Source organism: Halichoerus grypus, chromosome 13 (assembly GCF_964656455.1).
Source record: "Halichoerus grypus chromosome 13, mHalGry1.hap1.1, whole genome shotgun sequence".
Taxonomy (NCBI): Eukaryota; Metazoa; Chordata; class Mammalia; order Carnivora; family Phocidae; genus Halichoerus; species Halichoerus grypus.
The window spans coordinates 70,580,213-70,604,252 of NC_135724.1; the positions used below are offsets into that span (position 1 = coordinate 70,580,213).

Sequence of the window (24,040 nt, forward strand, 5' to 3'; positions counted from 1 at the left end):
TAATTTAGACTACTAGAAATGATAAAGAAAAAAGCTCTGTGTGCCAGGAGAGTAAGACATGTGTTTTTGGTGAAAAAAGGTATGTGGAATGGGAACACATTTTTTGTTGAGGGAAAAGAAAAATGATTTTGTCCTAAAATAAGGCTGGTTAGTTGAAGAAAGAAAATTTAAGTCTAAATTTCAATGTATAAAAGAAAGTTGTAGTAGGTTTTTGGAAAAGGACGCTGGAAAGGAATTTTATGTGTTGTCAATACTGGTTAAAATTAAGATAAATTTAAATACCAAACTGTGTGGATGCAAAATTGAAATTCTGTTTTAACTTGGTTAAAAAGTAAACATTTTTCTTGAACTATTGGTCCGCTCTTAAAAAAAATGGTAAACAAGTTTTTATTCATTTTTAAAATTATGTGCCTAGAACACATGAGTTCTGTATTTTGCCAAGATATTTCCTATGTTTATCTGAACTTTGATGCATTAAAAGTATGTTTTAATATTTTTAAAAAATCCTACGTATTGCTTACAACTCTGTAACTTTCTGTATTTACCTTTGATTTATGTTTGCGTTGTGTGTCACGGGAATAACCACATTTCCTTGTCAATTGCATCGTAATGACCTCTAACCCATCCGTAGCCATGGCCACTGTCATGTCTTGTCACATACAGTTACCATCGTACTCTGATGTTACTGCAAATTCTTACATCTTCAAGGATATTCATGGGCAGGACTTCCAAAAATGTAGGTATCTGATACCTTTGAGATAGCAAAACTAAAGTAAAAATTACCAGAACTAAGAGAAAAACTGGATTCAAACAGATCAGAAATTAATAACATGAAACTGAATGGACAGAGGAAGATAATTGTACTTTTTATGAACTCTTGTTTGAAACATTGTTGACTTTTAAAAATGTTTTCTTCCTTCAGATTTAAGGAAGCTTCTCTTAAGCGAACTGATCTATAATGAATTGATGAAATATACCTTTGTGAACAAATGAAACTATTTATCTTTTCTCCATACCCGAGAAAAGCAGGGATTCTACTTCTTCCTCTCCGTGGGGATTTACTTTAAGCGACATTTCTCCTGCCTTTGTTTCCCTCATCAGCTGACTCTGTTACCCGGGCACCTGCCCCTGGCACCCAAGAGTTTCTCCTCAATAGGAGAAAACCAAACAGTGTCTTCCTGCTTAGGAGAGGCTGAAGGGGCTGAATTTAAGAGAATTTGGAATATTTTGTAGCCAATGTTCCTTGAGAGTAGTTCAGACTACAGTTTAGACCAAACAAAGGAAGGACGTGACTTGGCCAAGGAGGGGGAGCTGCACAGGGACACCCGTTGCTGAGGGACAGCAGGTTTTTGTCTCACTTCCCCACAGGCCGGGAGCACTGTGTTACCACTGAGACTGTTGTCATAGGACTGGCAGTAATACTCAGCCTCGTCCTCAGCCTGGAGCCCAGTGATGGTCAGGGTGCCCGAGCTGCCAGAACTGGAGCCAGAGAATCGATCCGGGACCCCTGAGGGTCGGTTGCTATCACCATAGATGATGGTTCTGGGGGCCTTTCCTGGGAGCTGTTGGAGCCAGGTAACACCATAACTCCCAATGTTGGAGCTGCTTCCAGTGCAGGAGATGGTGACCCTCTGGCCCAGAGCCCCAGACACGGAGGGCGGCTGAGTCAGCACAGACTGGGCCCAGGACCCTGCAAGGGGGAGAGACACAGAGAGGGTGATGCTGGGGCCTAGAGACAAGAGGAGGAAGCAGGATCCACATGGCCTCCCAGGACGCCTTCCCCGTCCCTGCATCCAGTCACCTGTGCAGTGAGCGAGGAGGCTGAGGAGGAGAGGGGACCAGGCCATGGTGGAGGTCATCACCGATCCTGCCTTCTGTGACCCCACAGCTGAGCAGAGCCTCCCCTCATCTCTCCCTTCCCCTCTTCATCCTCTGAGAGAGGGAAGGCCCGGCCATGCAAATGAGACCCCCAGCTCTCTGACCCCTCCCTGCCCCTGGGTCATGTCCCTCTGTCGGTGGATGTCAAGGACATGGGCAGGGGAGGAGCTGTGTGGGGCCAGGGGGTGGAAAAGTCCCAGCTGTGAGCCCTGAGCAGAGGGCACAGGCAGGGCCAGGTGTCAGGTCTCAGCTCTGATCACCCCTGACTCCTCAGAAATGGGACCAGAGTGCCCCCTGGTGTCCGGACCCAGACACATCATTGTGTGACATGGTGGCCAGGGCCCGTCAGACCCACCTCTGCACTGTCCCTTCAATTGCTTTGTCCACTGCTCCTTGCATTAGGGCCTTACCAGGTGTTCCTATCTATCACTTCCCTTAAGTCAGGACTCCTATATGCTCTGCTAAGAGTCTTCAGAATGAGTCTGATCATGGCTCCCTTCTCTGCTCCTGGGTCAGGACTGGGGTGGTGTTTATACACAAACTCCTCTTAGAGATCAGCGTCCAGAGTAGTGACGGGTCCCCATGGACACATGGTGGCTTCTCTGCAGGATGCTGGGACTTTCCTCATATGTGCTTTCTCCCTGATTTCCAGAGCTCTCTTTCCTCTGAGGTCCCCACAGCACTGAGGAGACAGGGAATGATTCTCTCCAGATCGTGGGTAGAAGCCGTCCCGTGCATTCCTAGAGGGTTACGCACTGCACATCTTTGTCTCCTGTCACTGTGTCAAACTACGTGAAACCACAGTTGTCCACACACTGGGCAGGGATTCCCTCCTTGGCTCTGTCCTCCCAGCACAGACACGAGTCTGCAGGAGCCCTGCCACGTGAGTGTGTGTGGCCCTGAGCTCAGAGCACAAAGGACAAACGTGCTGGAAGTTCTAGGAAGAAAGGAGTGACAGCTGTAGGTGCTCTGACAGGGACCTAGTGACAGAGATTATGTGTCAGTCACCACGGAGCCAACGTCATATTTAAGAAGAATGTGTGTTATTTTATACATAATTCCATTCGGTAAGATTGAATTAATGGAACAGGAATGCCTTCTTTTCTCAGGAGAATAGGGTTTTATATACTTTTTCTAAAATCACTTATTTGTACCGTGTGTCTGGTCTCCCACGTAGGAAAGGTCAACGTGGTGCCCAGTGAAACCCCTTGAGGGGCCTATTCTTATGAACTCAGAACCATCCTGCTGGCAAAATTGCCAAACACAGACAGAGCTCCTAGGACAAAGGATTTGGGGTCAGATCACTCTCTGGGTTGGACACAGCTCTAGTCCCTGCAACTGTGTCCAGCACGTTCAGGATGGAAGCCTTATTCATTCAGTGCCCAATGACTACAGGAATGGATTTTACTACCCAAAGCCTACTGGACACAGAAGTTTCTGTCAAATATCCCAAAGCTGAGGGGGGGAGAAGTGGAGATAAGGGGGAGTGTGTCCCTGAGGTCACAGGCCCTGTGGCCCTGGGTTGGGACAGAAGACTTTCCATCAGAGTGCAGCCTGGCTGGAAGTGTCACTGGGGAGTGACTAAAGAGTGACAGCCCAACCCTGAGAACACAGGGAACATGTGTCACTTGTCCTCAAGGGTTTTCTGTTCTGAGGCTGGGGTCCCAGAATCAATCTACTGATCAGCCTCAGCCACTGACTGGATCCCACATGGTCGGGGGCTGAGCTGCCCGTGGGGACAGGGACTCCCTCCTGGGATTCCTGCGCTTCAGCCTCATCCCAGGACAGCAGGTGTTCAGAGCCCATCCTGGCTGCCCTGGTGACAGGACCCCAGTCACACTAGATGTCTCCAGTTCCTATTGAGGAGGATTCTGCCTTCTGGAAATTGTGACATTGAGGATGGCTGGGTGATCACATGTTGACCCTGACTTCTGGAAGGACAGAGAAGCCTGGAATCCGTAGAGTCCCAGACACACTATTCACTCAGAGGAGGAGAGGGGTGTGTGTGTGTGTGTGTGTGTGTGTGTGTGTCCAAAACTGAGGCTACCTCACCTTGTCCTTCTTATGACTTTGAAACACCCTGAGGGATGTTTCTCCATGGGGATTCTCTTTATACACTTCCAGCATCCTGACCCTGCATTTAGAGGTAAGGATCTCAAAGATTTTTACTGGAAAAGGACTTATTTAGGCCAGGAGGGCTCATGTGAGAGCAAATCTGTTCACCATTCACTGAATCGGGAGTTCAGGTCCTGTTGAATGACAAGAAATCTGTCAATTTTTTACCTCTGCAGACACAAGACCTACAACTGTGCGGTTTTCAGGTGTCTGGAAGCACAGGGTGGGGGGGAGCATGCAGCCCCCTCTTTCTTGCCCTGACATCCCAGCCAGAGCCACAGTCCCCCGTGTCCCCAGGGGTCTACCAGGGAGTGAGAACAAGATATTGCTGATGGTTTTGTGCATGTGTGAATAAACACTACAGCCCTGGGCTTTAAGTAGCATAGAAAAATGGTTCTATGGTGAGTCCTCTGTCCAGGGCATTGGAGCATAAGAAAAATAATGACATATCTTAAAATATGCAAGCCTTTGTCTGTGGATTCCTCTAAGACTCCCCATGACATCAGTTAATTCTGAAGGGTGTAAAAATCAAAAGACCCATGTGCAAATACCTCAAGGTAGATAAATACATCCTTTTCAGGAAATGTAATAACTTTATTTTCATATTAAAGAGAAGGACTAGGGGATGCCCGGGGGACTCAGTTCATTGAGTGTCTGACTCTGGAGCCCTGGTGCTTATCGGAGTCTGAGGAGTAGTACAGCAGACCCCGGGGAGGGCTCCCTGGCTGCTGCTGGATCCAGTAGATGTTCCAGCCGCCAACACTGATGTCCCTGCTCAGGTGCAGGTGAGTCTGTCTGTCGTTCCCGGAGATGCAGAGACGGAGGGCAGCTGCTCAGCACGGGCTGGGACAGGGAGCCTGCAAACACACACGCTCATAGCATATTGGATAGGTTCAAAGTAAATTTTCTCTAGACTCGGAAGCAGAGGGGTGATGCAGGCTGTTCCCCGAGGCCTGTCTCTACCTGTGCAGTAAAAGAGCATCCCCAGGAAGACAGGAGTCCAGGCCATGGTGACACAGACCCAGGTTCCCTAGTGGGCCGGGCTGCCCTAGGCCTCCTTTTCTCCTCCAGCCTCTGCCACATGAGGGGCTCTATATGCAAATACGGTCCATCCAGTGAGTCCCTGCCCCTCAATTTCCCTGAGCCTGGTGCTGGAACTCAATTCACATCACATGCTGAGGAGGGCTGAGGTTGCCTTCAGCCCTGGGTCCCGCCCTGGGAGGAAGCACCTGCTGAGACCACACACAGGCCCCTGGGGACACTCTCCCAGACCAGAGGGGACACAGTTGCTGAGTCCCATCAGGGAGCACAGGGCCCAGCCCTCAGGCCCAGACTTCTTTGAATGCTTCTCACTAAAGAGCTGCTTTTTTGGTACAAGGCAGTCCCACAGCGCCACCTGCTGGTCCAGGGCACACATGTCGCCATGCTCCAAAGCCCTGAGAGCCTGCTGGGGTCTGCATATCACTGGGTCTGATTTCCAGATACGATGGTCCTTCAGGCCTGCTGATGATATTGTTGAGTCTCACTCTCAGAAAGAGTCCTGGTCTATGGGAATGTAAACCCATACATATATTATGTGATATTTAATTAAAGGAACATCTCTTTTGCATGGAGGTCAGAGACCAGTAGGGGGAGCTCTCGTGCCCACCGCTCCTCCGTTGCAGACCCAGCAGGAGGACAGACTCTGCAAGTCTGCAGGCCTGTAGCTAGTCCCTTCCTACCTCAGGAAGAGGAAGACTTCTTCCTGCCCTGGCAACAGCCCAGCCAATGAGAAATTGTCACAGCGCCACCAATGAGAAGCCCTGTAATTAGAATTCCCTTTTACTCCCATGGACTTTTTGTCCCTCCCACACTCACCCTTTGCTCCATAAAAGAGCTTCCTTATCCTTTGTTCCCTGCACTTGCCTGTGGTTTTGCCATACCTTACCTGTCCTGGATTTCAAGTTTTTGCTTTTCTTCAATACACCCATTATCACTGTGGAAAATAAATGGCACTTTTGTATTTAACATACAGAAAACAACTGAAGTGGCCAGTGACCCCCGCAGAAGATTCTAGAAAAAGCTGAAGGACCCGTATGTGCAACACCTGATGTCCCACAACAGGGGACAGTGGATCTGGTTTTGTTTGTTTGCTTGTTTGAATGTCCTGCAAGGGTTCTTCAGGGCATCAGTATAGAATGGACTTATTCTAGGATATAAAAATGTTCAGTGATATGTTCAAAAGATTACAGTTTGGTAAAATTCACTAGATATGTAATTGTCATAACATCTGTAGATTCAGTTCATTTGGTAATAAAGGAAAATTAATAAATTTTATAGACTTAACACTAGTGAATAACATGAGATTTTTCTCTAAAAATTTAGGTATATCTAAGTAAAGTGGTTGTTTTGTGCATATCTGTGTCATATATTTCTTGTTGGGATTTTCCCCCAGACTTTACCAATTGCAAATAAGCAAATACTATAATAACATCATAAATATGATCAACTTAAATATGATAAAATAATAAAATAACATAAGATCATTTTCCCACTGTAAATTCCTGTTGATTATGTCCTGCTTCCTAGCAAGATCAGTATTTTAAAGTCCTACTGCAGATATTTTGACTGCCTCTTTAGACCAGAGTAGAAATTCACATTTGGTCAAACTCCCCTTCATATACACTTGTATCAACTCAGCAAATGTCCCCAGACTTGTGGCTGGATCTGTTGGAAATGATCCAGGATCTTCAGTAAAGAATGCAAGGTCTTTAGGAAAGAATGCAGTAAATAAACCCCTGTTGCCCTCAGGTCCTCTCTCCTCATAGCATTCACACAGAACTTTCACACAGTCAACCAATGGCTTAAATCCTTCAGGTGTTCCTAACTTCTTTTGCATAAACTATATCACATTAGCCCCACTGAGATGCCCTTTCGTGAGGTGGTCACGCCTAGCTGCACACCCACCTGCGGCCCCTGTCCTGGTCCTCAGTGCCCTGGCCTCATCACTCTTCTGTCCTTGGACCCCCCTGAGCTCCTGCCCCTCCCATGGCCCCCACACCAGCTTCTCTGTCTGTTGGCAGTAGCTGGGCTTCATCCCCTGGTCAGAGTGAGGACACACATGTTGGCACATTGGACTATCACGTAATAGCAGGACTCACACACATCATGCCTGGTAGGAACAGACACATATGTAGTGTGGACGTATCTGATGTTGCACAAAATCCTACAGAATGGACACTGCACCCATCCCCCACCACAGCCATCATCAATAAGGGTGAGATATTTGATTAGAACAATTCCCAAGCAGCACATAGGTAATCAGTCGTATATTGCCTCCCTTCATCTGCTTCTCCCTGGCAGAACCATCTCTCCTGTGAACACGGAGCCCACACACCCGTCATTCCTGCATCATGAGGTTTTCTGCCAGGACCTTTGTGGGATTTGGGGCTGAGGAGTTGAGACTGGACTTCCACGGACCACAGAGTTGATTTTGAGCTCTGTATTTAACACATTTGGACAACTGATCATCTCACAGTCCCTTAGTCAAGTGAGCTGTTAGCAGGAATTCATCCAACTAAATCATATTCTTCAGTTTCTTTGAAATTTCACGTGTCTCCTCTCCTTAGCATTTACTCCACCATCTACCTGCTCCTTGTGATTTCTTTACCCAAGACTAGAGGCCACCATGTCCTTCTTCTCTGTATATACATACAATTATTCACCCTTATAAAAGGAGGAAGTTATATCTAGAGGACACTATGCGAAGTGGGATAAGCCAGGCCCTGAGGGCAAATCCTACCTGATTACCCTCACAGTGAAACTCCCAGAAGCAGAGAAGAGAAGGGTGGTTGCCAGGACTAGGGTAGGGGAAATGGGAAATATTTGTTCAGTGAGTATAAAATTTTAGTTTTGCAGCATAAATAAGCCTCAGAGAATTGTGATACAACATAGCCTCTCTAGCTTATAATATAATATTGTGTGCTTTAAAATATGTTAAGGAAATATATCCCATGTCATGTGGTGAGGGAGAGAGGAGCCCTAGTCCTGATGCAGGGAGTCTATTTTGGGTGCTGAGGTGAATACAATCATTGCTTTCATAACAAATTAGATAATTGATTTGACTCTTTTCAAAAAGTGTCAAGCATATCCAGAATTGTTTGGAGATAGAAAAGTTGGGGTCACTACTTGGCAAAAGAAGGTGAGGGACATCCATGAGTCCTTGTTGTCATTCAACAAATGGGGTGGAGGGGGCGTCAAGAGGGAAGCAGAGTCACTGGGGGAGAACGTGTGGAGTGAGAAGACTGGGGAAGCCACATCACTGAGGGGCACGTGGAAGAGACTCAAACGTAGCTGAGAGGGTGAGAGCGCCCCGCTTTTATCTGTCGCATTAATTGTTCACCTATGATCACAAGTGATTTCTTTCTACATCTGCTTTGGTGTCAAGGGGACAAGGCAGGAGGCTGGGTGGGAGGACTAGCACCTCCTCTATTCAAGTGAGGACGGGCAGGAGAATATTGGTGAACATGAAAGAAAGTACATTTTTCTCTCTCCCTTTCCCTGATGATTTCTTCATTTCTTTAAATCCCTGTTCCTCCTCACTTATTACAGTCATGGATCCCATTATCATCATTGTAATCCATCCTTTATAACTGCACCATGGTTAGTCCCACTCACCTCACTAACCCACCCACCCATCCAATCCGCCATGTTGCTTTCTCTCCACTTGAACCTCCAGCTGAGTGTGGCTGCAGGTGCACGTGGCCATGCTGACTGCTCCCCTGTGGATGCGTGAGACCCCCTCTAGGGTGTCCCTAGTTCAGACACTGTGTGAACCTTCATTTCTCACATCCTTCTGTGTAAAACATGGTTATGTCCTTTCTTTTCTGCAATATGTGGCCAAGCTTCCCTCGATTTCCTTGAAGTTACAGAGTATCTTCCATCCAGACTCCAAACAGGAAAATAGAAGCTGGAAGATGAGCTGCATGAAATCACCTACTACCTGTTGACATATTTGTAGTTAGTTCCTTATTCAAGACACAAATCAGATGTTCACCATGTTTTCAAATGTGCTTTCATGGGGCACCTGGGTGGCTCAGATGCTTAAGCATCTGCCTTTGGCTCAGGTCATGATCCCGGGGTCCTGGGATGGAGCCCCACATCAGGCTCCCAGCTTGGCAGAGAGTCTGCTTCTCTTTCTCCTTCTGCCTCTCCACCAGCTGTGCTCTCTCTCTTTCTCACTCAAGTGATTAAATAAAATCTTTAAAAAAAACAAAACAGGGGCGCCTGGGTGGCTCAGTCGTTAAGCGTCTGCCTTCGGCTCAGGTCATGCTCCCAGGGTCCTGGGATCGAGCCCCGCATCGGGTTCCCTGCTCGGCGGGAAGCCTGCTTCTCCCTCTCCCACTCCCCTTGCTTGTGTTCCCTCTCTCGCTGTCTCTCTCTCTGTCAAATAAATAAATAAAATCTTTAAAAAAAATAAAAATAAAAAATAAAATAAAATAAACAAAACAAAAAAATAAAACAAATGTGCTTTCATATTCTTCAGGGAATATTATGATTTCCTATAACATACAGATTGCACACATCTCAGGATGCTTCCTCTCAGTGTAACAGCACTCCCACTGGTCTTTAGGGTGAGCTTGTTTCAAGCTTATGCACTCCGGGTTTGCTGACCTAAGTCCCTTGGTCCGGAGCAGATCTATCCAACTTTCCTTGACATTTGTAGACTGCGGGCTTGAAGGGGTTAACGCCTGACCACATTGGAAGCCGCTGTCAAGGGTGCCAGCAAGTCTGTTCGGGGTCATGTCCACACAGGACTGACAGCCTGAGCACCTGCTTCTCCTGCACAGAGCCCCCAGCCTCGCCTGCACCTCCCCCTGGAACACCCTCGGGCGGCACCTGGACGGGGAAGGTGGGCTTTGAGGTGTTTGTCCACCATCTTCGCAGGGTGCTGGCTTCCTGAATAAAGCACCTTTTTTTGCCACCATTTGCCTCTTGAGTATTGATTTTCCAGTGGTGAACAACCCAGCATGAGTTCAGAACCGGTCGTCTGTCCAGTAACATGAGCATTTTTATTGGTTGGCAATATTACTAGTGTCATTTTCATTAAGTTTAACTTACGAAAATAATTATTATTATAATTACTACTGAAATACTGGAAACTTTATTTTAGATATTTCTAAAGGTTTTACTATTTATCTTATCATTGCAATATTTTTAAACTAAATGCCCTGACCTTTCTGTAAGCAGAAAAATTAGGGATCCCTGTAAAAAGAAAAAAAAAGTGAGAGACAAGTTTCCTGACCCAAAAGCAGTCATCTTAAGCCCCCAGGTTTTTTCCATTATCTGTGCCCTGCAGGATCTACTTGCCCAACACACATCTTCCCAAACCACCTAGGAAGTGTTTGAACAAAGAAATGCAGCAACCACAGTAGGTAAGGATTTTAAGGGAACAAAGGGAATGCAAAATCTGCAGTCTCTACCAGACCAGGACATAGTGTAACCACATCAGAGACAATAACTCGGTGGTAAACTCCCAGGGCTGTGTCAAAAGTGAAGACTAACCGAACGCAATTCTTGAGTTCTTTTTGCAGGATGAAACCATTCCCCGCAGGGTTACTGAGGTTAAAATTGTCACCAGCAAGACCCCCACGGACACTGCTTCTTCTTCACAGGAATGTTAACCTTACATTTCAGAGGCAAACAGCACGAATGGTCCCGCAGCCGAGATGGATTTCAGCTCCTGCACCAACTCGTCCTGCGCAGAAGGACCATGGCGTGTCCTCCGGTGACTCTGCCTCTTATAATGTTAACTCTCAGCCCTGGGAGGAGCACAAGCTTGAGGAACCCACCACAGGACACAGCACAGCTGGTGTTCTCAGTCCCCCTGCACGACCTTGTGCCCACCTTTACCTGGGATGACAGAACTCCCCTTTGTGACCGGTCATCCTAACCCTGAATAATGGCACCCGCTCACCCCCCTCAGGGAGGCACAGCTTGGGAAATTCTTCCCCTGATCCCCTTGTTTGCTGCAGATCAAGTTTCCTCTGTGTGATGTCACCTGGGGTAGCCTCTCCCTGTACCTCCCCAAGCACACCCCTCAGGGTCGTTCCGGGACCCCTGTACCTAATGTATTTCATCCCGTCACCGGAAAACCTGCCTCCTTCTCCCTACTGTCTTCCTGTGATTTTAGCCCCATTTATTGAATGTATTTGTAAGAAATTGCAGAGAAATATTGATTGATAACTGTCATAGCAATTATCTATGTCCAATCATTTTCCCATTTATATCTATGTTAGATGTAAGTAAAAAAGGAAATAAAGTAATTAATTTTATAAGTATCTGTATTTAACAGTGGTCTTCATTATGATTCTTTTTTTCCCTTAAACAAATTTTTCATGAAAAAATCTGAGTAGCTGAGGTGATATTCATCAAGAAAATTTGAAAAACCCATTATGTCTCTTAAAAACACCTGCACAACTAAGAAGACAGAGGAAAGTATGCAAGACTCACACCCTATTAACACGTGAGACAGATTATGTACCAACTTCACACAACCCGTATGAAAGTAAATTAACAAATAAGTAGAACACTAATGACTGAATCCAGACTCCCTGGCTCCCAGGCTCAGACCACAAGCCATGAGCTTCAGTGGAAAGAAAAGTCAGTTCCAGAGAAGTCTGTGGGAGACAGTAGGGGAAGGAGCAGCGGCCTGAACCACCATCCGAGGAGAGAGTCCCTGAGTGTGAAGCCACAGGACAGCAGGGGGAGACCCGAGCCCTGACCACAGGACGGGCATCCAGGGCGAGCAGGACGGACACAGGGGGACTCAGAGGCTGTGCTGTGGGCAGATGGGGCGAGAATGTGAGGAGGGGAGCCCTGGGAACACCTCAGCGATGGGGAAAGAGGGGGAAGGAGACATTTAGCGTCTGCCAGGCACAGGGGACTAGGGAAAAGGGAAAGGAAGCACAGCCGACCTCCCACCACAAGTAAAGCAAAAATGCATGAGACAAAAACTTGAAAAATGGTCTAATTAACACATAATATAATTTTCATAACACAATAAACAACCACTGGCTAATGCATTGAACAAAATGGGAGCACGCACAAATGTACAGATTACAAAGTGACAAGAAGACCAATATGGCAAAATAAATTAGGCTCATTTCGACGTCCTATGTATTAAAATTAGAACCTTACGGATGGATTAGCAAGGCCTCCGCGCAAGGGTGTCGTGTACATACCTGAAGCGATCCGCATATTTCCCGATGGCGGAGCTGACGTCCCCACAGCAATGCACACGCTCCTCAGGCCGGTGAATGGAGCGCTGACAAGGGCACCTGTTCTGGGGTTCAGTCCCTGTGAAATGTGCACAGTAGGGAATCAATGCAGACAGGAGGGAATTGGGGGCCACAGAGGGCTGAGTGCAGGGGGACCCTGGCCTGACTGCTGGTGGGAAGGGGGATTTCTCTGCGGGTGATGGAAATGTTGTCATTTCGATCATGGGGGTGGTGGCCAAACCCCCTAAGCATATTAAAAGTTACTGCATGTTTATTTATTTTACTTTACCCCAGACCCTGGGGCATGTGCAGGTGGGCTCTACCCGTCACCCAGGTGTTCTCCTGGGACACCTGTGCCGGCTCAGGCCACAGCATAGGCTGTGTGTCTGTCCTTCCTCCTCAAGGACAGGTCTCCCCACAGAGGACTCAGTGACTGAGCCACCCAGGCGCCCAGATAAGTGATTTATTTCTGGACTCTCAAATATGTTTAATATACCCTTACGTCTATCTTTAGGCCAGTACCACACTCTTGATTATTGTAGTTTTGTAAGTAAGTTTTAGAGAGTTTTGAAATCTGGAATTGTGAGTTCTTACAGATTTGTTCATCTTCAGGATTCTTCGGATGTTCTGAGTCCCTGTAATTGCACAGAAAATTTAAGATCCTCTTTTTGGAGTGTGCAAACAGGCATTCAGGGTTTCGAAAGGGATTGCATTGAATCTGTCCATTGCTAGGGAGAGTATTGCCTTTTTTTTTTTTTTTCAAGTAGGCTCCACACCCAACATGGAGCACAAACCCACAGCCCTGAAATCCAGAGTTGTGTGCTTCACCTACCGAGCCATCAAGGTGCTCCACGTATTGGCTTCTTAACAATTTACTTAGTTCTTCATTTTTTGCCAAACTAAATACAATAAAATAATAAAACATTAAGTACTAAGCATAGGTTTATCTTCTTTTGTCTTATTACAGGAAAACTATAAAGATAACCATGGGTCCATTAGTAAACCTGGTGGGTACGTTATTGAAATATGGTACTATGTTTCTAGAAATTGTGAAATGTATTCCTAAATTTGCTAATCTAAAGAATACTGGCATAACAAACAGGTCACAATCGTTTACTATATAGCTTTCCCTAGAAAGTAAGGTTTCTAAGACTTAAGAATTCTAATAAATATAATTTAGATTACTAGAAATGATAAAGAAAAAAGCTCCGTGTGCCAGGAAAGTAAGACATGTGTTTTGGTGAAAAAAGGTATGTGGAATGGGAACACATTTTTTGTTGAGGGAAAAGAAAAATGATTTTGTCCTAAGATAAGGCTGGTTATTTGAAGAAAGAAAATTTAAGTCTAAATTTCAATGTATAAAAGAAAGTTGTAGTAGGTTTTTGGAAAAGGAAGTTGGAAAGGAATTTTATGTGTTGTCAATACTGGTTAAAATTAAGATAAATTTAAATACCAAACTATGTGGATGCAAAATTGAAATTCTGTTTTAACTTGGTTAAAAAGTAAACATTTTTCTTGAATTATTGGTCCGCTCTTACAAAAAAAATGGTAAACAAGTTTTTATTCATTTTTAAAATTATGTGCCTAGAAAACATGCGTTCTGTATTTTGCCAAAATATTTCCTATGTTTCTCTGGACTTTGATGCATTAAAAATATTTTTTTAATATTTTAAAAAATCCTACATTTTGTTTACAACTCTGTAACTTTCTGTATTTGCCTTTGATTTATGTTTGCGTGGTGTGTCACGGGAATAACCACATTTCATTGTCAACTGCATCGTAATGAACTCTAACTCATCCGTAGCCATGGCCACTGTCATGTCTTGTCACGTACAGTTCCCACCTTACTCCGATGTTACTGCAAATGTGTTACATCTTCAAGGATATTCATGGGCAGGACTTCCAAAAATGTAGGTATCCGATACCTTTGAGATAGCAAAACTAAAGAAAAAATTACCAGAACTAAGAGAAAAACTGGATTCAAACAGATCAGAAATTAATACCATGAAACTGAATGGACAGAGGAAGATAATTGTACTTTTTATGAACTCTTGTTTGAAACATTGTTGACTTTTAAAAATGTTTTCTTCCTTCAGATTTAAGGAAGCTTCTCTTAAGCAAACTGATCTATAATGAATTGATGAAATATACCTTTGTGAACAAATGAAACTATTTATCTTTTCTCCATACCTGAGAAAAGCAGGGATTCTACCTCTTCCTCTCCGTGGGGATTTACTTTAAGCGACATTTCTCCTGCCTTTGTTTCCCTCATCAGCAGACTCTGTTACCCGGGCAGCCTGCCCCTGGCACCCAGGAGTTTCTCCTCAATAGGAGAAAACCAAACAGTGTCTTCCTGCTTAGGAGAGGCTGAAGGGGCTAAATTTAAGAGAATTTGGAATATTTTGTAGCCAATGTTCCTTGAGATTAGTTCAGACTACAGTGTAGACCAAACAAAGGAAGGAGCTGACTTGGCCAAGGAGGGGAAGCTGCACAGGGAGACCCGTTGCTGAGGGACAGCAGGTTTTTGTCTCACTTCCCCACAGGCCGGGAGCACTGTGTGAGCACTGAGACTATCATCCCATGATGCACAGTAATACTCAGCCTCGTCCTCAGCCTGGAGCCCAGTGATGGTCAGGGTGCCTGAGCTGCCAGAACTGGAGCCAGAGAATCGATCTGGGACCCCTGAGGGTCGGTTGTTATTACTATAGATGACGATTCTGGGGGCCTTTCCTGGGAGCTGTTGGAGCCAGCTCACACCATAGCTCCCGATGTTGGAGCTGCTTCCAGTGCAGGAGATGGTGACCCTCTGGCCCAGAGCCCCAGACACGGAGGGCGGCTGAGTCAGCACAGACTGGGCCCAGGACCCTGCAAGGGGGAGAGACACAGAGAGGGTGATGCTGGGGTCTAGAGACAAACAGAGGGAGGAGGGCCCCACATGTCCTCCCAGGGCCCCTTCCCCTGTCCCTGCATCCAGTCACCTGTGCAGTGAGCGAGGAGGCTGAGGAGGAGAGGGGACCAGGCCATGGTGGAGGTCATCACCGATCCTGCCTTCTGTGGCCCCACAGATGTGCAGAGCCTCCCCTCATCTCTCCCTCCCCTCTTCATCCTCTGAGAGAGGGAGGGCCCGGCCATGCAAATGAGACCCCCAGCTCTCTGACCCCTCCCTGGTCCTGGGTCAGGTCCCTCTGCCTGTGGATGTCAAGGACATGGGCAGGGGAAGGGCTGTGTGGGGCCAGGGGTGGGGAGGTCCCAGCTGTGAGCCCTGAGCAGAGGGCACAGGCAGGGCCAGGTGGCAGGGCCCAGCTCTGATCACCCCTGACTCCTCAGAAATGGGACCAGAGTGCCCCCTGGTGTCTAGACCCAGACACACCATTGCGTGACATTGTGACCAGGGCCCATCAGACCCATCTCTGCATCGCCCCCCAACTGCTTTGTCCACTGCTCCTTGCATTAGGGCCTGACCAGGTGTTCCTATTTATCACTTCCCTTAAGTCAGGACTCATTATATGCCCTGCTAAGAGTCTTCAGAATGAGTCTGATCATGGCTCCCTTCTCTGCTCCTGCGTCAGGACTGGGTGGTGTCTACACAAACTCCTCTTAGAGATCAGGGTCCAGAGTAGTGACAGGTCCCCATAGACACAGGGTCGCTTCTGTGCAGGATGCTGGGACTTTCCTTGTATGTGCTTTCTCCCTGATTTCCAGAGCTCTCCTTCCTCTGAGGTCCCCACAGCACTGAGGAGACAGGGAATGATTCTCTCCAGATTGTGGGTAGAAACCATCTCCTGCATTCCTAGAGGGTTACACACTGAACATCTTTGTCACCTGTCACTGTTTCAAACTGCTTGAAACAACAGTTGTCCACACACTGGCCAGGGATTCCCTCCCCGACTCTGTCCTCCCAGCACAGACACGAGTCTGCAGGAGCCCTGCCACGTGAGTGTGTGTGGCCCTGATCTCAGAGCACAAAGGGCAAATGTGCTGGAAGTTCTAGGAAGAAAGGAGTGACAGTTGTAGATGCTCTGACAGGGACCTAGTGACAGAGTTTATGTGTCAGTCACCACGGAGCCAACATCATATTTAAGAAGAATATGTGTTATTTTATACATAATTCCACTCAGTAACATTGAATTAATGGAACAGGAATGCCTTCTTTTCTCAGGAGAATAGGTTTTTATATACTTTTTCTAAAATCACTTATTTGTACCATGTGTCTTGTCTCCCACGTAGGAAAGGTCAACATGGTGCCCAGTTAAACCCCTTGAGGGGCCTGTTCGTATGAACTCAGAACCATCCTGCTGACAAAACTGCCAAACACAGACAGAGCTTCTAGGACAAAGGATTTGGGGTCAGACCACTCTCTGGGTTGGACACAGCTCTAGTCCCTGCAACTGTGTCCAGCACGTTCAGGATGGAAGCCTTATTCATTCAGTGCCCAATGACTGCAGGAATGGATTTTACTACCCATAGCCTACTGGACACAGAAATTTCTGTCAAATATCCCAAAGGTGAGGGGGGGAGAAGTGGAGATAAGGGGGAGTGTGTCCCTGAGGTCACATGCCCTGTTGCCCTGAGTTGGGACAGAAGACTTTCCATCAGAGTGCAGCCTGGCTGGAAGTGTTACTGGGGAGTGACTAAAGAGTGACAGCCCAGCCCTGAGAACACAGGGAACATGTGTCACTTGTCCACAAGGGTTTTGAGTTCTGAGGCTGGGTTCCCAGAATCAACATACTGATCAGCCTCAGCCACTGACTGGATCCCACAAATGGACAGGGGTTGAGCTGCCCATGGGGACAAGGACTCCCCCCTGAGATTCCTGAGATTCAGCCTCATCCCAGGACAGCAGGTGTTCAGAGCCCATCCTGGCTGCCCTAGGGAAAGGATCCCAGTCACACTAGATGTCTCCAGTTTTCCTATTGAGGAGGATTTTGCCTTCTGGAAATTGTGACACTGAGGATGGCTGGGTGATCTCAAGATGACCCTGACTTCTGGAAGGACAGAGAAGCCTGGAATCTGCAGAGTCCCAGGCACACTATTCACTCAGAGGGAGGAGAGGGGTGTGTATGTGTTTGTGTGTGTGTGTGTTTGTCTGTGTGTATGTGTCCAAAACTGAGGCTACCTGAGCCCTGTCCCTCTTATGACTTTGAAATACCCTGAGAGATGTTTCTCCATGGGGATTCTCTATATATACTTCCAACATTCTGTCCGTGCATTTAGAGGTAATGATCTCAAAGATTTTTACTTGAAAAGGACTTATTTTTTTTTTTTAATTTTTTTTATTGTTATGTTAATCCCCATACATTACATCATTAGTTTTAGATATAGTGTTCCATGATTCATTGTTTGTGCCTAGCACCCAGTGCTCCATGCAGAACGTGCCCTCCTCAATACCCATCACCAGGCTAACCCATCCTCCCAACCCCCTCCCCTCTAGAACCCTCAGTTTGTTTTTCAGAGTCCATCGTCTCTCATGGTTCTTCTCCCCCTCCGATTTCCCCCCCTTCATTCTTCCCCTCCTGCTACATTCTTCTTCTTTTTTTCTTTCTTAACATATATTGCATTATTTGTTTCAGAGGTACAGATCTGAGATTCAACAGTCCTGCACAATTCACAGCGCTTACCAGAGCACATACCCTCCCCAGTGTCCATCACCCAGTCACCCCATCCCTCCCACCCCACCCCCCACTCCAGCAACCCTCAGTTTGTTTCCTGAGATTAAGAATTCCTCATATCAGTGAGGTCATATGATACATGTCTTTCTCTGTTTGACTTATTTCGCTCAGCATAATACCCTCCAGTTCCATCCACGTCGTTGCAAATGGCAAGATCTTATTCCTTTTGATGGCTGCATAATATTCCATTGTATATATATATACCACATCTTCTTTATCCATTCATCTGTTGATGGACATCTTGGCTCTTTCCACAGTTTGGCTATTGTGGACATTGCTGCTATAAACATCGGGGTGCACGTAGCCTTTCGGGTCCCTACATTTGTATCTTTGGGGTAAATACCCAGTAGTGCAATTGCTGGATCATATGGTAGCTCTATTTTCAACTTTTTGAGGAACCTCCATACTGTTTTCCAGAGTGGCTGCACCAGCTTGCATTCCCACCAACAGTGTAGGAGGGTTCCCCTTTCTCCGCATCCCCGCCAACATCTGTCATTTCCTGACTTGTTAATTTTAGCCATTCTGACTGGTGTGAGGTGGTATCTCATTGAGGTTTTGATTTGGATTTCCCTGATGCCGAGCGATATTGAACACTTTTTCATGTGTCTGTTGGCCATTTGGATGTCTTCTTTGGAGAAATGTCTGTTCATGTCTTCTGCCCATTTCTTGATTGGATTCTTTGTTCTTTTGGTGTTGAGTTTGATGAGTTCTTTATAGATTTTGGATACTAGCCCTTTATCTGATATGTCATTTGCAAATATCTTCTCCCATTCTGTCAGTTGTCTTTTGGTTTTGTTGACTGTTTCCTTTGCTTTGCAAAAGCTTTTTATCTTGATGAAGTCCCAATAGTTCATTTTTGCCCTTGCTTCCCTTGCCTTTGGCGATGTTTCTAGGAAGAAGTTGCTGCGGCTGAGGTCGAAGAGGTTGCTGCCTGTGTTCTCCTTTAGGATTTTGATGGACTCCTGTCTCACATTGAGGTCTTTCAACCATTTGGAGTCTATTTTTGTGTGTGGTGTGAGGAAATGGTCCAGTTTCATTCTTCTGCATGTGGCTGTCCAATTTTCCCAACACCATTTGTTGAAGAGACTGTCTTTTTTCCATTGGACATTCTTTCCTGCTTTGTCGAAGATTAGTTGACCATAGAGTTGAGGGTCCATTTCTGGGCTCTCTATTCTGTTCCATTGATCTATGTGTCTGTTTTTTTGCCAGTACCATACTGTCTTGATGATGACAGCTTTGTAATAGAGCTGGAAGTCTGGAATTGTGATGCCGCCAGCTTTGCTTTTCTTTTTCAACATTCCTCTGGCTATGCGGGGTCTTTTCTGGTTCCATACAAATTTTAGGATTATTTGTTCCATTTCTTTGAAGAAAGTGGATGGTATTTTGATGGGGATTGCATTGAATGTGTAGATTGCTCTAGGTAGGATTGACATCTTCACAATATTGGTTCTTCCAATCCATGAGCATGGAACGTTTTTCCATTTCTTTGTGTCTTCCTCAATTTCTTTCATGAGTATTTTATAGTTTTCTGAGTACAGATCCTTTGCCTCTTTGGTTAGATTTATTCCTAGGTATCTTATGGTTTTGGGTGCAATTGTAAATGGGATCGACTCCTTAATTTCTCTTTCTTCTGACTTGTTGTTGGTGTATAGGAATGCCACTGACTTCTGTGCATTGATTTTATATCCTGCCACTTGACTGAATTCCTGTATGAGTTCTAGCAGTTTTGGGGTGGAGTCTTTGGGATGGAAAAGGACTTATTTAGGCCAGGAGGGCTCATGTGAGAGCGAACCTGTTCATCATTCACTGAATGAGGAGTCCAGGTCCTGTTGAGTGACAAGAAATCTGTCAATTTTTTACCTCTGCAGACAGAAGACCTACAACTGTGCGGTTTTCAGGTGTCTGGAAGCACAGGGTGGGGGGGAGCATGCAGAGTGGCACACTGAGCGCAGAGTCTGCTTAAGACTCTCCCTCTCCCTCTGCTACTCCCTGCTGTGCCCTCTCTCTCTCTCTCTCAAAAAAAAAATAAAGAAACCTCTAAAATAAATAAAGAGACTTACTGGGAGTGTTGAGAACAGAAAAATGGGGCCTGGGGTGAGGGCAGGAAGGAGAATGTGGGGAGTTGCATGCAGCTGTATTTTCTGGTCTCTCTCCTGCCTGGAAATGGACACTGGAGACTGGAAACTACAGCAAGGTCATTTCCAGTTTTCTCTGAAACCCTGATGTGGAGACAGAGCTCAGACTGAAGAGCCAGAGGGAGAGACTGACGCCTGAGGGACGCGGGAGTGAGAGGAGAAGAGGAGGAGGATATGGGGAGTGTTGTAAGGGAGAGTCTGTAGGATCCGGTCCAAGTTCACGTGGAGCTGGTTCAGAGAGAGGAGACTGTGTCTGTGACCAGGGTTATTGTCAGTGTATCAGCTGTGGATACATCAGTCATGACACAAGGTCACACTTTATGGAATAAGATGATAGAACGGATTGTGGAGGAATGTTCGCTGGGCAGTATGTTGAGCCGTAGACACAGAATTCATTCCTGTCCATCTTCTCCAGATTGAGTGGGGATGTGCGGTTGGGCTCGGATATCTCATGTGTCTGTGTCTTCCTCGGATGCCCCCATTTTATGTCACTTTCTGTGCATTACATGACTCTTCCCCTTTCCCTGTTGAAGGATAGATCGTCGTGCAGAAGAGACCACCCAGCTATGTCTCTCCAGGTAAGTTTCTTCCTGAAAAGCGGCTCAGAAACAAGATCCGTGGGTCCAGGGGCTTTAGACCCACTTCCTCCTTATCTGAGACGCTGTGAGGAGCGGTAGTTGCTCCCACCACCGTGAGCTGTAGCCCAGTGATAGTCCGCCTCGGCCTCAGCCTGCAGCCCCGAGATGCGCAGAAGCCCTGCATTGGCCGAGGCGTCTTTGGAGCCCGAGAAGCGTCTGGGGACCCCGGAACCCTGGTGCTTATCGGAGTCTGAGGAGTAGTACAGCAGACCCCGGGGAGGGCTCCCTGGCTGCTGCTGGATCCAGTAGATGTTCCAGCCGCCAACACTGATGTCCCTGCTCAGGTGCAGGTGAGTCTGTCTGTCGTTCCCGGAGATGCCGAGAGGGAGGGCGGCCGGGTCAGCACGGGCTGGGACAGGGAGCCTGCAAACACACACACTCATAGGATATTGGATAGGTTCGATGTAAATTTTCTCTAGACTCGGAAGCAGAGGGGTGAAGCAGGCTGTTTCCCGAGGCCTGTCCCTACCTGTGCAGTAAAAGAGCATCCCCAGGAAGACAGGAGTCCAGGCCATGGTGACACAGACCCAGGTTCCCCAGTGGGCTGGGCTGCCCTAGGCATCCTTTTCTCCTCCAGCCTCTGCCACGTGAGGGGCTCTATATGCAAATACGGTCCATCCAGTGAGTCCCTGCCCCTCAGTTTCCCTGAGCCCTGGTGCTGAGCTCAGTTCACATCACACACTGAGGAGGATGGGGGTTGGCTTCAGCCCTGGGGCCAGCCCTGGGAGGAAACACCTGCTGAGACCACACACAGGTCCCTTCGGGACACTCTGCCAGACCAGAGGGGACACAGCTGCTAAGTCCCATCAGTGAGCACAGGACACAGCCCTCAGGACCAGACTTCTTTGTTTTTTGTTTTTTTGGTGTTTTTATATGTTTTGTTAGTCACCATACACTTCTTAGAATGGTTCTCACTAGTGAGCTGCTTTTTTAGCACAAGGTAGTCCCACAGGTCACCTTTTGGTCCTGGGCACATGTCACCACAGTCCAAAGCCCTGAGAGTCCAGCTGGGGTCTGCATATCACTGGGTCTGATTTCTAGATACGATGGTCCTACAGGCCTGCCGATGATATTGTTGAGTCTCACTCTCAGAAAGAGTCCTGGGCTATGGGAATGTAAACACATGCATATATTATGTGAAATTTATTTAAAGGAACATCTCTTTTGCATGGAGGTCAGAGGCCACTAGGGGGAGCTCTCGTGCCCACCACTCCTCAATTGCAGACCCAGCAGGAGGACAGACTTTGCAAATCCACAGGCCTGTAGCTAGTGCCTTCCTACCTCAGGAAGAGGAAGACTTCTTCCTGCCCTGGCAACAGCCCAGCCAATGAGAAATTGTCACAACGTAACCAATGACAAGCCCTGTAATTAGAATCTGCTTTTCCTCCCCTGGACTTTTTGTCCCTCCCACACTCACCCTTTGCTCCATAAAAGAGCTTCCTTATCCTTTGTTCCCTGCTCTTGCCTGTGGTTTTGCCATACCTTACCTGTCCTGGATTTCAAGTTTTTGCTTTTCTTCTATAAACCCATTATCACTGGGGAAAATAAATGGCACATTTGTATTAAACGTTCAGAAAAACAACTGAAGTGGTCAGTGACCCCCACAGGAGATTCTAGAAAAAACTGAAGGACCCGTATGTGCCACACCTGATGTCACACACCAGGGGACAGTGGATCTGGTTTTGTTTGTTTCCTCGTTTGAATGTCCTGCAAGGGTTCCTCACTTACTTACAATCACGGATCATCATTATCATCATCATCATCCATTCTTTATAACTGCATGGTTAGTCCCACTCACCTCACTAACCCACCCACCCATCATATCCCCCATGTTGCTTCCTCTCCACTTGAACCCCCGGCTGCCTGTGGCTGCAGGTGCACGTGACCATGCTGACTGCTCCCCTGTGAATGTGTGAGACCCCCTCTGGGGTGTCCCTAGTTCAGACACTCTGTGATCCTTCACTTCTCACATCCCTCTCTGTAATGCATGGGTATGTCTTTCTGTTTCTGCAATATATGGTCAAGCTTCCCTCAATTTCCTCGAAGTTAGGAAATATCTTCCATCCAGACCCCAAACAGGAAAATAAAAGCTAAAACATGAGCTACATGAAATCATCTACGATCTGTTGACATATTTATACTGTGTTTTCTTATTCAAGACAAAACTCAGATGTTCACCATGTTTCAGATGTGCTTTCATATTCTTCAGGGAACTTTAGGATTTCCTTTAACATACAGATTACACACATCTCAGGATGTTTCCTCTCAGTGTAACAGCAGTCGACTGGTCTTTAGAGTGAGCTTGTTTCAAGCTTATGCACTCTGGGTTTGCTGACCTAAGTCCCTTGGTCCATAGCAGATCTACCCGACTTTCCTTGACATTTGTAGACTGCTGGCTTGAAGGGGTAACGCCTGACCACATTGCCCGATGTCAAGGATGCCAGCAAGTCTGTTCGGGGTCATGTCCACACAGGACTGACAGCCTGAGCACCTGCTTCTCCTGCACAGAGCCCCCACCCTCGCCTCCACCTCCCCCTGGAACACCCTTGGGCGGCACCTGGACGGGGAAGGTGGGCTTTGAGGTGTTTGTCCACCATCGTCGCGGGTCCTAGGCGAGAGGTGTCTTTGGGCTGTGCTTTTCATCTCTGAAGGACCCTGCTGATGCACACTGTCCACCAGGGGCTACAATACCAAAGAGTCCCATCAATGGGTCCACATGTGAGCAGAAAAACCTAGGGGTCCCCAGGAGAAAAAAACAAAAACAAAAACAGATGGGCTACAGCTTTCCTGACACAAGAGAAGTCATTTTGGGCCCCCAGCTATTTCCTGTGATCTCTGCCCTTGTGTCTCTACTTTCCCAGCACACATGTTGCAGAACTTCCTAAGAGGTGTCAGAATTAAGAAGAAATGAAAACTAACAAACAAAGCAGAACAGAAAAACTCCAGTAGTTAAAGATTTAAGGGAACAAAGGGAATGCAAAAATGGACAGGCTCTACCAGGCCAGGAAACGGTCTATCTAACCACATCAGAGACAATGAATCAATCAGTGGTGAACCCCCCAGTGCTGTTTTCAAGGAAACCAGGCCCTGCATTCCTTGCCCCAGATAAGGAGCTCAAACCCTTTCCAGTTTATCCTGGCTCTGGGAGCAGGTCCCTAGGCCCATCCCCTTGTGGGGCAGCCACCTCGGCTTCACTATACTGTTCAAGTCTCTGCACTAGGAGGAGCAGGGAGAAAGGGAAACAAGGAAGAGTAGGAGAAGTGAAGAGCATCTAAAGCAGACAGAAAGGACCCCCTCTGTCGAATTCATTGCCAGTTCCCAGCACAGAGCCCCTGCCCCTCCAGAGG

General features: G+C 46.9%; 1 protein-coding gene and 1 non-coding gene across 2 annotated transcripts in view; both read left to right on the top strand.

Moving 5' to 3' along the window:
• LOC144379749 (leucine-rich repeat-containing protein 37B-like) overlaps positions 1-24,040 on the top strand; it is a 216,432-nt gene that overhangs the window by 45,227 nt on the left and 147,165 nt on the right. The window lies entirely within an intron of this gene.
• Positions 12,130-12,235, top strand: LOC144379964 (U6 spliceosomal RNA). Its single transcript, XR_013443584.1, has one exon. It is a non-coding gene; the product is annotated as a U6 spliceosomal RNA (small nuclear RNA).